Below are 17,003 nucleotides of genomic sequence, written 5' to 3'. Positions count from 1 at the left end.
ACCCCCACAACCCCGCTCCCCAATCTCTCTCAGGAACCCGGTGGGAGGACATGTCTATCTCATAGGCCCGGAACCATTGCCCTATGTCATCATTCTTGGAATACTCTTTAACTACATCTTTTGGCATGTACACCCTTGACTCTACCTGCACCGGCGTTGCGCTGCCACCAGAGGGAGGGTTTTCCAAACTCATCTCTTTTATCGCCAGCTCCCTCATTCTCGCGTCGTGCTCCATCAGAATCTTTCTTTCTTCCAGAGCCAGCTTTTTGCTTTCCAGCTCCAATTGACCATTTAATTTCAGTTTTGCCAAAGTGACCTCTTGCTCTCTTGCGGCCTGTCTGTCTGCCAGCTCCTCTGGCGACAGGCCTCTGCTAGAACTATGGATGCTCTCCGCTGGTTCCACCAGGTCAACCTCCTCAGGTACAACATCCTCAGGTACAACATCCTCAGCTGCACTCCTTGATTCCATCCAGGCCCTCAGCGCCTTTTGGAGTTGTCCTTTGAGCCTGCATCCTTTATATGGAACCTTGAGTTCCTTGCAGAAACGCTGGAGTTGGGCTCTGGAGTAGCTCTCCAGTTTGGACTCATCCCATACTGATTCTCCACTTTCAGATGCTGTATTCTCTGTGCTGTTTGAGGCCGGCATGGCTTCAAGCGCAATGGATCTTCTTTACTTGGCAAGCGAAATGAAAATTAAAAAGTTCTGTGGTTCAAGCTACTGGACTGTCTTCACCGTGCAATGGTTAGTAATCACTGCGCAGACACCAAGAACGCAAATCCGTAAATCCTCACCGCTGCCACCAATGTTAGAATCCGGGGTCTCTGGTTGGCGCAGGTATGCACTTGCGACAAGCAGGGACCCTTTCCTCTAAGTCAGGGCAAAGGATTACCTCTTTAAAAATAACCCCTGCTCACCCTCTAGGTAACGTGGCGCGAGCAGTCAGGCTAGATTCCAGAGGGCATTAGGTTAAGCATTCAAGATATCTCACACAATAATCACCACCCCACCACACAAAGACACAAGGCTGTATTTGTATCAAAATAAAGTTCTTAGATAAGATTTCTTTAGGCAGGTTGTCAAAATACAGTTCTCTTGTATAAATAATGTTCCAGTTACTTTCAAATGCTTTCAGGCAGCCCACAGTTCTTAAAATGGCAAAATTGTACTTAAAATAGCTTCTTTAGGGTGCCTGTGCGCTTCGTAGCGCCTTGCGTACGCTTCGTACGAGTTTTTGGACGTCACTTGCCGTTTCTCACGCTTCTCGCGTGAGCACGCGTACTCGGGACGTGAACCGTACGCACCGTACCTTCGTTGGTACGCGTCGTACACGTCCGGTATGCCTCTTGCCAAAGCTCACGCTTCCCGCGTGAGCGCCGTCAATGTATCTAATGCTGGACGAGCCGTACCTTCGTCGGGACGCCTCGAGCAGCTGATTTCTAACCGTACAAAAGCTCACACTTCACGCGTTAGTCGCGTAGCGGGTCTACAGCGCTAGTACGGCCCGAACAAAGCAGCAGACGGGTCGTACTTCAGCGCGCTCGCACACAGTACCTTATATCTTACCCAAAGATGATCACAGCAGCTTCAGGGGTCCCTGCAGGAGCGTCCCACGTCGCGTTGTCGTACCTCTTTGGCAGTGGGCGGCGGTGCTTCGTGGGGTGCTCCAGGACGGTCTCGGCCACACGATCACGGGCAGAAGAAGGAGGGGCTAGCTCGGGGGCAATCTCTTCAACGCGTCGCGCTGTCAGCTTCACTCAGGGGGTAAACAGGGCGTCGCAGGTCCTTACAATGCTCTCCACTTCCAGGGGTCGCAGAGGCTCGGCCCTGGGAGCCTGGTCAGGTTCTTCTTTATTTTGCGAGCTACGGCTCGGGGGGCAGTTGCTTGCTGTGCTCGGGCCAGGCAGGCCTTTATTGCGCTCACAGCAGCCCCGGTGGCAGAAGTCGCGGTGCTCAGAGAGAGGGGGACGCACAGGTTCTCTGGGGTCAGCGTTCAAGGGTCGTCTCCAGCAGTTTCTCTTCTCCTTGGGGGAAGGTAGCGCCCACTGTTCCTGGGGCGCTGGTCAGGGGGCAAGTTCACAAGCAAGCCCTTGGAGATTGTTTAAAAGCACAAGTTGATTCAAAGTCTTTTCCTTTAGTCTTTTCCTCTCCTTCCAGCAGACAGGCACCCACTGCAGGCCAGTCTCTCCAGCAGAGGACAGTTTTCCTTCTTCAGCTTCTCCAGGTCCTTCTCCTTCAGGCAGAGGTTCGTCTTGGCGCAAACAGGATCTGATTTCTTAGGAGCAGGGCTCCTTCTTTTATACAATAATTCTTTTGTTCTTTGTCGCCAGGGGGCCTGGGCCTTGCTCAGTCCGGTTTTGGAGCACTTTGTTGTGGTGACTCTGCTCTTTCCTTTCAGCAGCAGGGCAGAGACATCAGCCGCTCCACAGGGGGCGGAGCCGGCATTGTGGTGGAAGAGCACAGGTCTATTCAGAGTCAAGGTGTACTCTTCCCACCCATCCTGGTGTAATCTCTCTACCCACCACCTGGCAGCCAGCCTGTCTCCTGGAATTCCCCAGCCCTGCTCTTCCCTGTTACTAGGCAGAACACACACACACAGCAGAGGCGGACTGAAATGGCCAGGTCAGTAAATACTAACTTTCTAAAAGTAGTATTTACAAACACAGGATATTAAACTAAACTTTACTAAAAGAAGTATTTTATTATTCTGAGTTCAGGCATCATAAATATGACTTCCTACCATGCTCTATGAGTCCACTGGGATTACAGCGTGTAGTAATTCCAGCAGCCCATTCTGGCCTATGGAGAGCAGGTAGCCTTCAATAGTGAAAAACGAAAATGGCTGTAATTCACTATTAGGAAATGCCACACACATCAGGGCATGTCCTACCTTATACCTACAATGCACCCTGCCCTTGGGCCTACCAGAGGGGTGACTAATATGTAGATAAGTGAAGGTTTGTGGACTGGCAAGTAGGTGCACTTGCGCAATCAGCGCGACAGTACCAGACCGCGCGCAGGTTCTGCAGTGGCAGACCCTAGACACATTTTACTAGGCCGCTTCTGTGGGTGGCACAACCAGTGCTGCAAGCCCACCAGCAGCATTTGTATTTACAAGCCCTGGCTCTCCTGGTGCACTTTACTAGGGGCTGATAGTAAACCAAATAAGCCAAACATGGACATCAATCAATGTATACACTTTTCAAAAGGGAGCACTTGCACTGTGGCACTGATTAGCAGTGGCACAGTGCCCTGAGCAGCTAACACCAAGAAAACACAATGAGGCACATCAGCAAAAAGTGGAAGGGAAACTCACGCCAAGGTGCCAGGTCTAACACTCTCGTTGCCTGTGGGTTACCTGTGCGCACTGCTTCTTCTGCAGGCGCTCTCGTTGCCTGCATGGTATACCTGTGCGTACCACTTCTTCTGCAGGTGTTCTCGTTGTCTGTGTGGTATACCTGTGCACACCGCTTCTTCTGCAGGTGCTCTCGTTGCCTGTGTGGTGTACCTGTGCGCACTACTTCTACTGCAGGTGCTCTGATTGCCTGTGTGTTATACCTGTGTGACCCACTTCTACTGGAGGTGCTCTGGTTGCCTACGTGGCTTACCTGCTTTCACCCCTTCTACTGCAGGTGCTCTTGTTGCCTGGGTGGTATTCCTGTGTGGACCACTTCTACTGCAGGTATTCTGGTTGCCTGTGTGGCCTACCAGTAAGCACCACTTCTATTGTATGTGTTCTTGCTGCCTTTGTGGTGTACCTGGCGCGCACCACTTCTACTGCAGATGCTCTTGTTGCCTGTGTGGCTTAGCTGCACGCACCACTTCTACTACAGAAGCTCTTGCTGCCTGCGTGGTATACCTGTGTGCACCACTTTTTCTGCAGGTGCTCTCGTTGCCTGCGTGGTATACCTGTGCGCACCACTTCTTCTGCATGTGCTCTCGCTGCCTGTGTGGTATACCTGTGTGCACCACTTCTTCTGCAGGTGCTCTCATTAGCTAAGTGGTATACCTGTGTGCATCACATCTTCTGCAGGTGCTTTCCTTGCCTGCGTGGTATACCTGTGTGCACCACTTCTTCTGCAGGTGCTCTTGTTGCCTGCGTGGTATACCTGTGCGTACCACTTCTTCTGCAGGTGCTCTCGTTGCCTGCGTGGTATAACTGTGCGCACCACTTCTTGTGCAGGTGCTCTCATTGCCTGCGTGGTATACCTCAGCGCACCACTTCTTCTGCAGGTGCTCTTGTGGCCTGCGTGGTATACCTGTGCGCACCACTTCTTCTGCAGGTGCTCTCGTTGCCTGCGTGGTATACCTGTGCGCACCACTTCTACTGCAGGTGCTCTCGTTGCCTGTGTGGTATACCTGTGTGCACCACTTCTGCTGCAGCTGCTCTCGTTGCCTCTGTGGTGTACCTGTGCGCACAACTTCTACTGCAGGTCCTCTCGTTGCCTGTGTGGTATACCTGTGTGCACCACTTCCACTGCATGTGATCTTGTTGCCTGTGTAGCTTACCTGCATGCACCACTTCTACTGCAGGTGCTCTTGTTGCCTGCGTGGTATACCTACAAGCAAAACTTCTTCTGCAGGTGCTCTCGTTGCCTGCGTGGTATACCTGTGCGCACCCCTTCTACTGCATGTCCTCTCATTGCCTGTGCTGTATACCTGTATGCACCAATTCTACTGCAGTTGCTCTTGATGCCTTTTTGGTATACCTGTTTGCACCACTTCTTCTGCAGGTGCTCTCGTTGCCTGCGTGGTATACCAGTGCGCACCACTTCTTCTGCAGGTGCTCTCCTTGCCTGCGTGGTATACCTGAACGCACCACTTCTACTGCAGGAGCTCTTGCTGCCTGCGTGGTATACCTGTGCGCACCACTTCTTCTCCAGGTGCTCTCGTTGCCTGCGTGGTATACCTGTGTGCATCACTTCTTCTGCAGGTGCTCTCATTGCCTGCGTGGTATACCTGTGCCCACTAGTTCTACTGCAGGTGCTCTTGTTGCCTGCGTGGTATACCAGTGTGTACCACTTCTTCTGCAGGTGCTCTCGTTGCCTGCGTGGTATACCTGTGCGCACCACTTCTTCGGCAGGTGCTCTCATTGCCTGTGTGGTATACCTGTGTGCACCACTTCTTCTGCTGGTGCTCTAGTTGACTGCATGGTATACCTGTGCGCATCACTTCTTCTGCAGGTGCTCTGGTTGCCTGTGTGGTATATCTCGGTGCACCACATCTACTGCAGGTGCTCTAGTTGCCTGCATGGTATACGTGTGCGCACCACTTCTAATGCAGGTGCTCTCATTGCCTGTGAGGTATACCTGTACACACCAATTCTTCTGCAGCTGCTCTTGATGCCTGTTTGATATACCTGCCAGCACCACTTCTATTGCAGGTGCTCTTATTGACTGCCTGGCATACCTGCATGCACCCCTTCTTCTGCAGGTGCTCTTGATGCCTGTGTTGTATACCTGTGTGCATCACTTCTATTGCAGGTGCTCTTGCTGCCTTTGAGGTGTACCTGCGTGCACCACTGATACTGCAGATGCTCTTATTGCCTGTGTGGCATACCTGCATGCACCACTTCTACTGCAGGTGCTCTTGTTGGCTGCGTAGGTTACCTGCATGCCCAACTTCTGCTGCAAGAGCTCTTGTTGCCTGTGTGTTATACCTGTGTGCACCACTTCTACGGCAGGTGCTCTGGATTACTCTAAGAAAATAACCCCTTCTCACCCTCTAGGTAACGTGGCGCGAGCAGTCAGGCTAGATTCCAGAGGGCATTAGGTTAAGCATTTATGGTATCCCACAACAATCACCAACCCACCACACAGAGACACCAGACTGTATTTGTAAAAATATAATTCTTTATATAAACTCTTCAGGTCGGCTTTAAAATACAGTCTTTACTTTCAAATGAGGTTCCATTTACTTGTAATTATTTTTAGGAAGTCCACAGTTCTTAGAATGGTCACTTTTGGTGCAATCTGCACCTTCTGGGGGCCTGTGCGCCTCGTAGGGCCTTCTGTACGCTTCGTACCAGTTTTTGGACGTGTCGTGCCGTTTCTCACGCTTCCTGCGTGAGCACGCGTACTGGGACTGAAGCCGTACAGACCGTACCTTCGTAGGTACGCGTCGTACAAGTCCGGTACGCCTCTTGCCACACCTCACGCTTCCCGCGTGAGCAACGTGTATCTCTTTAAAGCTGGACGGATCGTACAGGCGCCGGGATGCGCCGTACGAGCTGGGGTCGAACCGCACAAAGCCTCACGCTTCCTGCATGAGTCGCGTAGCGGTACGATAGCGCTGTACGGACCGTACACAGGAAAGTACGGTTCGTACGACGGCGCTTGGGCTCACAGCACCTTATTTCTTGGGGGCAATGTTCGTGGCGGCCTCAGAAGACCGTAGAGGGGCGTCCCATGTCGTCCCGCTTGGGCAGTGGACGACGATGCTTTGTGGGGTGCTTCAGGACGTCGCAGCACACCTCGGGGGTCAGAAGTAGGAGGGGCAGCTCGGGGGTGAATTCTCAGCACGCAGCGCTGTCGCATCGACCAGGATCGGCGAACCAGGGCACCGTCGGTCCTCACAGTGATCTCCACGGCCAGGGGTCGCAGAGGCTCGGCGCTTGGACGCAGGCAGTCTCTTCTTTACGTTGCGAGCTACGGATCGAGGGGGCAGCTGTTTACTTTGTTTAGGCCAGGCAGGGCAGGCCTTCACGGTGCTCACAGCAGCACAGGCGGGCAGAAGTCGCGTTGCTCAGCGAGATGGGGGACACACAGGTTGTCAACGTCAGCAATCCACCCACAGCAGCTTCCTTCTCTTCCAGGGAGGGGTAGCGCCCACTGTTCCTGGGGCGCAGTTCAGGGGGCAAGTTCACAAGCAAGCCCTTGGAGATTGTTTTTAAAGCACAAGTTGAATTCAAAGTCTTTCTCAGTCTTTTCTTCCCCTCCTTCAGCAGCAAGGCACCCACCACAGGCCAGTCTCTCAGGCTTTAGAGACAGTACTCCTCCATGCAGCTTTCCCAGGTCCTTCTCTTCGGGCAGAGGTTCTTCTTGGCGCAAACAGGATCTGATTTCTGAGGAGCAGGGCTCCTTCTTTTATACACAGTTCCTTTTGTTCTTTGTCGCCAGGGGGCCTGTACCTGGCTCAGTCCGGTTTTGGAGCACTTTGTTGTGGTGACTCTGCTCTTTCCTTTCAGTGCACAGGGCAGAGACATCAGCCGCTCCACAGGGGGCGGAGCCAGCATTGTGGTGGCAGAGCACAGGTCTATTCAGAGTCAAGGTGTACTCCTCCCACCCATCCTGGTGTAATCTCTCTACCCACCACTTGGCAGCCAGCCTGCCTCCTGGAATTCCCCAGCCCTGCCCCTCACTGAAACTAGGCAGCACACACACACAAAGCAGAGGCGGACTGAAATGGCTAAGCAAGTAAATACTAACTTTCTAAAAGTAGTATTTACAAACACAGGATATTAAAATAAACTTTACTAAAAGAAGTATTTTATTATTCTGAGTTCAGGCATACTAAACTTGACTTTCTACCATGCTCTCTGAGTCCGCTGGGATTATATAGCGAGTAATAATTCCAGCAGCCCATTCTGGCCTATGGAGAGCAGGTAGCCTTCAATAGTGAAAAACGAAAATGGCTGTAATTCACTATTAGGACATGCCACACACATCAGGGCATGTCCTATCTTATGCCTACAATGCACCCTGCCCTTGGGCCTACCAGAGAGGTGACTAATATGTAGTTAAGGGAAGGTTTAGGGACTGGCAAGTAGGTGCACTTGCGCAGTCAGCATGACAGTGCCAGACTGCACGCAGGTTCTGCAATGGCAGACCCTAGACACATTTTACTAAGCCGCTTCTGTGGGTGGCACAACCAGCGCTGCAAGCCCACCAGCAGCATTTGCATTTACAAGCCCTGGCACTCCTGGTGCACTTTACTAGGGGCTGATAGTAAACCAAATAAGCCAAACATGGAATCCAATGAACATCAACATTTTACCATAGGGAGAGCATATGCACCTTAGCACTGGTCAGCAGTAGTAAGGTGCCCAGAGTCATAAAACAGCCAACACCAGGTCAGAAAAAATATAGGAAGAAGGCAAAAAGTTTAGGGATGACCCTGCAAAAAGGGCCATGTCCAACAGTTATACCTGCGCGTACCACTCCTTCTGCAGGTGCTCTCATTGCCTGTGCGATATACCTGTGTGCACCACTTCTTCTGCAGGAGCTCTCGTTGCCTGTGAGGTATACCTGTGCGCACCAAGTCTACTGCATGTGCTCTCACTGCATGTGTGGTATACCTGCATGCACCACTTCTACTGCAGGAGCTCTTGCTGCCTGTGTGGTATACCTGTGTGCACCACTTCTACTGCAGGTGCTCTTGTTGCCTGCGTGGTATACCTGCACGCACCACTTCTACTTCAGAAGCTCTTGCTGCCTGCGTGGTATACCTGTGCGCACCACTTCTTCTGCAGGTGCTGTCGTTGCCTGCGTGGTGTACCTGTGCGCACCCCTCATTCTGCATGTGCTCTCGCTGCCTGTGTGGTATACTTGTGTGCATCACTTCTTCTGCAGGTGATCTTGTTGCCTGTGTAGCTTACCTGCATGCACCACTTCCACTGCAGGTGATCTTGTTGCCTGTGTAGCTTACCTGCATGCACCACTTCCACTGCAGGTGCTGTGGTTCCCTGTGTGTTATACCTGCCCATACCACTTCTTCTGCAGGTGCTCTCATTGCCTGTGCGATATACCTGTGCACACCACTTCTCCTGCAGGAGCTCTCGGTGCCTGTGAGGTATTTCTGTGCGCACCAATTCTACTGCATGTGCTCTCACTGCCTGTTTGGTATACCTGCATGCACCACTTGAACTGCAGGTGCTCTGGTTGATTGTGTGGTATACCTGCATGCACCACTTCTACTGCAGGAGCTCTTGCCGCCTCTGTGGTATACCTGTGTGCACCACTTCTACTACAGGTGCTCTCCTTGCCTGCGTGGTATACCTGAACGCACCACTTCTACTGCAGGAGCTCTTGCTGCCTGCGTGGTATACCTGTGTGCACCACTTCTTCTGCAGATGCTCTCATTGCCTGCGTGGTATACCTGTGCGCACCACTTCTTCTGCATGTGCTCTCGCTGCCTGTGTGGTATACCTGTGTGCACCACTTCTTCTGCAGGTGCTCTCGTTAGCTAAGTGGTATACCTGTGTGCACCACTTCTTCTGCAGGTGCTCTTGTTGCCTGCGTGGTATACCTGTGTGCACCACTTCTTCTACAGGTGCTCTTGTCTACTGCAGGTGCTCTTGTTGCCTGCGTGGTATACCTGTGTGCACCACTTCTATTGCAGGTGCTCTAGTTGCCTGTGTGGTATACCTGTGCGCACCACTTCTTCTGCAGGTGCTCTCATTGCCTGCGTGGTATACCAGTGTGCACCACTTCTTCTGCAGGTGCTCTCGTTGCCTGCGTGGTATACCTGTGCGCACCACTTCTTCGGCAGGTGCTCTCATTGCCTGTGTGGTATACCTGTGTGCACCACTTCTTCTGCAGGTGCTCTTGTTGCCTGCGTGGTATGCCTGTGCGCATCACTTCTTCTGCAGGTGCTCTGGTTGCCTGTGTGGTATATCTCGGTGTACCACATCTACTGCAGGTGCTCTAGTTGCCTGCATGGCATACCTGTGCGCACCACTTCTACTGCAGGTGCTCTCATTGCCTGTGCGGTATACCTGTACACACCAATTCTACTGCAGCTGCTCTTGATGCCTGTTTGGTATACCTGTAAGCACCACTTCTATTGCAGGTGCTCTTATTGCCTGCCTGGCATACCTGCATTCACCACTTCTTCTGCAGGTGCTCTTGATGCCTGTGTTGTATACCTGTGTGCACCACTTCTATTGCAGGTGCTATTGTTGCATGTGTGGTATACCTGTATGCCCACTTCTACTGCAGGTATTCTGGTTGCCCGTGTGGCCTACCTGCGAGCTCCACTTCTATTGCAGGTGCTCTCACTGCCTGTGTAGTATACCTGTGTGCACCACTTCTATTACAGGTGCTCTTGCTGCCTCTGAGGTGTACCTGCGTGCACCACTTATACTGCAGATGCTCTTATTGCCTGTGTGGTATAACTGCATGTACCACTTTTTCTGCAGGGGCTCTTGTTGGCTGCGTAGCTTTCCTTCATGCCCAACTTCTACTGCAGGAGCTCTTGTTGCCTGTGTGTTATACATGTGTGCACCCCTTCTACAGGGGGTGCTCTGGTTGCCTGTGTGGCTTACCTGCTTTCACCCCTTCTACTGCAGGTGCTCTTGTTGCCTGTGTGGTATACCTGCGTGCACCGCTTCTACGGCAGGTATTCTGGTTGCCTGTGTGGCCTACCTGCAAGCACCACTTCTATTGTAGGTGCTCTTGCTGCCTTTGTGGTGTACCTGGCGTGCACCACTCCTACTGCAGATGCTCTTGTTGCCTGTGTGGCTTAGCTGCATGCACCACTTCTACTGCAGGTGCTCTCATTGCCTTTGTGGTATACCTGTGTGCACCTGTTAGAATTGGGGATCTCTGGTTGGCACAGGTAGGTACTTGTGACAAGCAGGGACCCTCTCCTCTAGTCAGGGTAAGGGGTTACACTCCTAAAATAACCCCTGCTCACCCTCTAGGTAGCTTGGCGCGAGCAGATAAGGCTTATCTCAGAGCGTTATAGGTTAAGCATTTGTGACCACATACAGTAACTCAGTGACAACCCCACAAATGGACACCACACTAGATTTATATAAAAAATAGTGATCTTTTATATAAAGACTTAGCACAAGACCAAATAACGACAACAATGACATACACAGTTCAAGAATATGCTTTCAGAAAGTGTTCTTAGGTTAGCGACAAAATCATTCACCTTAGCGTCTGTTTTAACCCCCAGTACCTTATGAAGCGATAAAAAGTTCCTAGCGGCACTTCAGCGTTGAAAATCAAGGTGTAGCTTATCCGGTAGAAATTTACTCGCTAAGGCACGATGCGACAAAATTCGGCCCGCTAACGAGCGGGGCGACAATTTCACCAGCGGTTATCTTGGTTGAGTCTGCGACGATTTTCGCAGCGATAAAATTACTCACGCTAACGAGCGGTGTGATTATCTTGGCTTGTTCTGCGACGATTCCACACAGCAGCGGCAGGCTCTGCGACGAAGTTCGCAGCGATAGAATTCTTCCCGCTAGCAGGCGAAGCTTGGATCTTGGCTGGTCGCGAGCAAATTCGGTCCGCTAACGAGCGGGGGGATGATTTTTCCAGCGCTGATCTGGCTCAGCAGCAGCAGGCTCTGCGACGATGTCCTCAGCGATAAAATTCTGCACGCTAAAGAGCGGTGCGACGGAAATGTTCTCGCTAAGCCGGCTGTGCGTGTAAAAGTGGAGATCTTTCTTCTTGGCCAGCTTCCCAACAGCAGGCACAGCTCCCTGAGGCCCCAAAACTGGTTCCAGCACTCTAGGAGGGGCAGAACTCACACAGCAGAGTTCAGGGGGAAGCTGGGGGTGAAGTCCTTTTGTTCCTGGGACTTCTTAACAGGAGGCCAGCTCTACTCAGGCCCTTGGAGATCTTTTTAAGCACAGGTAGCCTTACAATAGTGAAAAACAAAATTGGCTGTAATTCACTATTAGGACATGCCACACACATCAGGGCTTGTCCTACCTTATGCTTACAATGCACCCTGCCCTTGGGCCTACCATAGGGGTGACTAATATGAAGTTAAGGGAAGGTTTAGGGACTGGAAAGTGGGTGCACTTGCCCAGTCAGCATGACAGTACCAGACTGCATGCATGTTCTGCAATGGCAGACCTTAGACACATTTTACTATGTCGCTTCTGTCGGTGGCACAACCAGTGCTGCAAGCCCACCAGCAGCATTTGTATTTACAAGCCCTGGGCACCCCTGGTGCACTTTACTGGGGTCTGACAGTAAACCAAATAAGCCAATCATGGAATCCAACCAACATATACATTTTACAGTAGGGAGAGCATATGCACTTTAGCACTGATCAGCAGTGGTAAAGTACCCAGAGTCATAGAACAGCCAACAACAGGTCAGAAAAAATGCAGGAGGAAGGTAAACATTTCAGGGATAACCCTGCAAAAAGGGCCAAGTCCAACAGCACCACTTCAATCAATCAAAGACATTTATAGAGCGCACTACCTACCCGTAGGGTCTCAAGGCGCTGGGGGGTGGGGGGGGTGCCGTTACTGCTTGAACAGCCAGGTCTTGAGCTTCTTCCTGAAGGAGAGGTGGTCTTGGGTCAGGCGCAGGTCGGCCGGGAGGGAGTTCCAGGTCTTGGCGGCCAGGTAGGAGAAGGACCTTCCTCCTGTAGTGGCTCTGCGGATGCGTGGGACGGCGGCGAGGGCGTGGCTGGCAGATCGGAGGTGGCGTTTGGGAGCGTAGAAGTTGATGCGGTTGTTGAGGTAGCTCGGGCCTTGATCGTGGAGAGCTTTGTGTGCGTGGGTAAGGAGGCGGAAGGTGATTCTCTTGTTGACCGGGAGCCAGTGCAGGTCTCTTAGGTGTCCAGAGATGTGGCTGTGTCGTGGGATGTCGAGGATGAGTCTGGCTGAGGCGTTCTGGATGCGCTGGAGTCTCTTCTGGATCTTGGCGGTGGTTCCGGCGTAGAGTGCGTTGCCGTAGTCCAGTCGGCTGGTGACGAGGGCCTGGGTGACGGTCTTCCTGGTCTCTGTGGGGATCCACCAGAAGATCTTCCGAAGCATGCGCAGGATGTTGAAGCACGACGAGGAGACGGCGTTGACTTGCCTGGTCATGGAGAGGGAGGAGTCCAGGATGAAACCCAGGTTGCGTGCGTGGTCCGTCGGTTTGGGTGCGGTGCCCAGGGCGGGGGGCCACCAGGAGTTGTCCCAGGCGGAGGGCGAGGAGCCCAGGATGAGGACCTCCGTCTTATCTGAGTTCAGTTTCAGGCGGCTCGTCGTCATCCACTCGGCTACCTCTCTCATCCCTTCGTGCAGGTTGGCTCTGGCGGCGGCGGGATCGTTGGTCAGGGAGAGGATCAGCTGGGTGTCGTCGGCGTAGGAGATTATGTTGAGGTTGTGTTGGCGTGCGATGGCCGCGAGGGGGCTCATGTAGACGTTGAAGAGAGTAGGGCTCAGCGAGGATCCTTGAGGGACGCCGCAGATGACTTCGGTGGCCTCTGACTTGTACGGTGGTAGGCGGACTCTTTGTGTTCTTCCGTCGAGGAAGGAGACGATCCATTCCAGTGCCTTCTCCTGGATTCCGACGTTGCTGAGGCGCTGCACTAGGGTGCGGTGGCAGACCGTGTCGAAAGCCGCGGAGAGGTCTAGGAGGATGAGGGCCGCTGTTTCTCCGTTGTCCATCAGGGCTCGGATGTCGTCAGTGGCGGCGATGAGGGCGGTCTCGGTGCTGTGGTTGGCACGGAATCCGGACTGCGATGGGTCGAGGGATCCGTTCGTCTCGAGGAAGGCGGCCAGCTGTTTGTTGACGGTCTTTTCGATGACTTTGGCTGGAAACGGGAGTAGAGAGATGGGGCGGTAATTCTTGAGTTCGGTGGGGTCTGCTGTAGGTTTCTTGAGTAGAGCGCTGAGTTCGGCGTGCTTCCAGCTCTCGGGGAAGGTGGCGGTGTCGAATGAGGTGTTGATGATGTCCCGCAGGTGGGGTGCGATGACAGCGTCGGCTTTGTTGAAGACGTGGTGAGGGCAGGGGTCGGTCGGAGATCCGGAGTGGACGGAGTTCATCATGTGGATGGTGTCTTCGGTGTTGACCGGGGTCCAGGCGCGGAGGGTGGTGGTGGGTGGCGTTGCTGCGGTCGTGGCGTGCGTCGGTTGAGTGCTGAAACTGTTGTGTATGTCCGCGATCTTGTTGTGGAAGTAGGAGGCGAGGGAGTTGCAGAGGTCTTGCGATGGGGTGATGTCGTTGTTTCCGGCGTTGGGGTTGGAGAGCTCTTTCACGATGTTGAAGAGTTCCTTGCAGTTGTGTGCGTTGTTGTCCAGTCGGTTCTTGAATGCAGTTTTCTTGGCGGTGCGGATCAATTGGTGGTGTTTCCGGGTGGCGAGCTTGAGGGTGGTCCTGTTGTCCGGCGTGGGTTCCTTTCTCCAGGCTTTCTCGAGGGCTCGGCAGTTCTTCTTGGAGCTCTTGAGTTCGTTGGTGAACCATGGGGCTCTCTTATTGCCGGGTCTGCTGGGCGGGGTCCTCAGAGGGGCGAGTTCGTCTGCGCATTTGCTGATCCACTTCGAGAGGTTGTCGGCGGCCTGGCTGAGGTTCGCTGAGCTGGCCGGAGGGTGCTGGCTCAGGGAAGCGGCGAGCTGGTCGGCTGTGATCTTGTTCCAGCTTCTTCGGGCAACCTGTTGCTGGTGGTGGTGGATCGTCGTTCTTCTGAAGGTGAAGTGGATGCATCTGTGGTCCGTCCAGTGGAGTTCTGTGGCGTGGCTGAAGGCGATGTCTTTGCTGGATGAGAAGATGGCGTCGAGTGTGTGTCCGGCGAGGTGGGTGGGGGTGGACACCAGCTGCTTGAGTCCAAGGTTGGCGAGGTTGTCGAGCAGGGTGCTGGTGTTGCAGTCGTTGTTGTTCTCCAGGTGGAAGTTGAAGTCCCCCAGGAGGATGTAGTCAGCGGAGGGGAGGGCGTGCGGGCTGACGAAGTCGGCGATGTCCTCGCTGAATTGAGTGCGTGGTCCCGGAGGTCGGTAGATCAGGGTGCCTCTGAGGGTGGTCTTCGGGTCGGTGTGAATCTGGAAATGCAGGTGTTCGGCGGAGGGTGGGGTGTTGTCGGTGCTGGTCGTGATGCGGATGGTGTTCTTGTGGATGATGGCGATGCCTCCTCCCACCTGGTTGGCGTTGCGGTCCCTCCGGGTGATCTTGTAGCCTTCTGGGATGGCGATGGCGATGTCGGGGGCTGAGGAGGCGTTCATCCAGGTCTCCGTGAGGAAGGCAACATCAGGGGCTGTGGCGTCTAGGAGGTTCCAGAGTTCGATGGCGTGTCTGTGGACGGAGCGGGTGTTGAGCAGGATGCACTTGAGGTGGTTGCTGCTGGTGTTCGGCTTCGGCTTGGCGAGGCAGGTCTGGATGCAGGTGAACTTGCAGGCGTGGCAGCTGAAGGGTCCGTGGGTGCGTCGTGGGGTGGCTTGGTAGCATCCTGGGAGTCGACCGGTGTTGAGTGCGCTGAGGGTGGCGGCGGTGTACGTCAGGCGGGTTAGCCGGGGTCCTCGTGGGCCAGGGGTCCTGGCGCTGGGCGCGGTCCAGGCGCGGACGGGCGTAGACGGGCTTGCCTTTGGCGCGCCTTCGGCGCACAATCGGCGCGCCCGCTGCGCGTGACCGCTGCGCGTTCGCACGGTCGCCATATATGGCGAAGTGCGCGGGTGGGTGGAGCAGCTGGGAGGCGGGAGCGGGGAGGGAACAGAAGGAAAAAAGGGGCGGGGTCAGCGGTGGTGGCGGGAAGCGGGGAGCGGGGAGGGAAGACGGAGGGCGGCAACAGGCGGGAAAAAGACAGTCAATACGGCGGAAAAAACAACAATGAACACAAATACAATTCTACAGGCAATACGGCGGAAAAACAACAATAAGCACAAATAAGCACAAATACAAGTCTGCACAGAGAACCAGGGGCACAGGGAGAGGAGCGCTGATCACGGACCACGCCGTCGAAGGAGGGGGCGTGGTCACGAGCCGGCAGTCGGGCAGCGAGGCACAAAGGAAGGGGGGGCACACGCAGCAGCTGGTGGCCGTGCGGCGCGGGGGTGTCCTAAACCTAGGTCACACTCACCTACGTCGCACGGTCGCCATATATGGCCAAGTGCGCGGGTGGGCGGAGCAGCTGGGAGGCGGGAGCGGGGAGGGAACAGAAGGAAAAAAGGGGCGGGGTCAGCAGGTGATCTTGTTGCCTGTGTAGCTTACCTGTATGCACCACTTCCACTGCAGGTGCTCTCATAGCCTGTGCGATATACCTGTGTGCACCACTTCTACTGCAGGAGCTCTCGTTGCCTGTGAGGTATACCTGTGTGCACCAATTCTACTGCATGTGCTCTCACTGCCTGTGTGGTCTACCTGCATGCAGCACTTCTTCTGCAGGAGCTCTTGCTGCCTGTGTGGTATAGGGGTGGGCGGAATTTGCGAAATTAACTTTCGCAAATTATCGCGAAAATGCTAAAAATCTCCTCAAACACGCCGGAAATATCGCGAAGACGCAGAAGTTTTTATCCCGCCTGTTCGCGGTATTTTTGGCGTGATCGTGGGTCGCCAACTTACCCATGCGGTTGCTCACGGGTGCGGCCATCTTGTTTTCACTTGTCCCGCCCTCTCGCGATTCTTACTTCCTGTTCCGGGTCGCGCAATGCATGTTCGCGCCTGTTAGCGGTAGATATTTCCTGTTCGCGACCGCTTTTACTTGATCCCGTTGCTTTTTGCTTGCTCGGGGAGAAAATATCGTGCGAACTTGCGCACGTCGTCGCAATGGGGGCGGCCATCTTGTTTTTCACTCTATTGCACGGTTCTGGGGCCTGATTTTCAATCCTCTCCAAATCTTTTCAATCCTTTGTTTCAACCCACTTTTTTTTGATCTTTCTTATTTCTTATTTCTCTTACTATTTTCCAGCTTCTATATTTTTGTTTTTTGTCTCCTTTTTTTTGTTTTTTAGCTACTTTTTCTCTTTCTATTGCCTGCTATTATTTATTTCCTTTACTTCTTTAATTTTCTTACCTTTTCTTACCCCAGAACCATGTCTAAGGGTAGGGCTGGTCGCCGTCGTAGCCACAGCCACGACCGCCTTCCTTGCGGAAGGCGGCGCCCACAAGGGGTGCAGGCACGGGTCTTATTTGGGGAGGTAGAGTTGGATGCACTCATTTTCTTTGTGCAGCGCCACCTCCCCTCATCCCTGGCAGCAGGTGGCAGGCCTGGGTCCGGGTACGGCCTCCGGGAGCGTCGGCAGCGGTGGGGAAGGTGCGCCGGGCAGTGTCGCGCTGCTTTGGGGTCCGGCGCACCCAGGCGCAGCTGATGCACCAGTGGTCCGACATCCTGGACCGTGTGC

The sequence above is a fragment of the Triturus cristatus genome, chromosome 1_1 (assembly GCF_964204655.1).
Source record: "Triturus cristatus chromosome 1_1, aTriCri1.1, whole genome shotgun sequence".
NCBI lineage: Eukaryota > Metazoa > Chordata > Amphibia > Caudata > Salamandridae > Triturus > Triturus cristatus.
Note: the sequence above shows the minus strand (reverse complement) of the source record.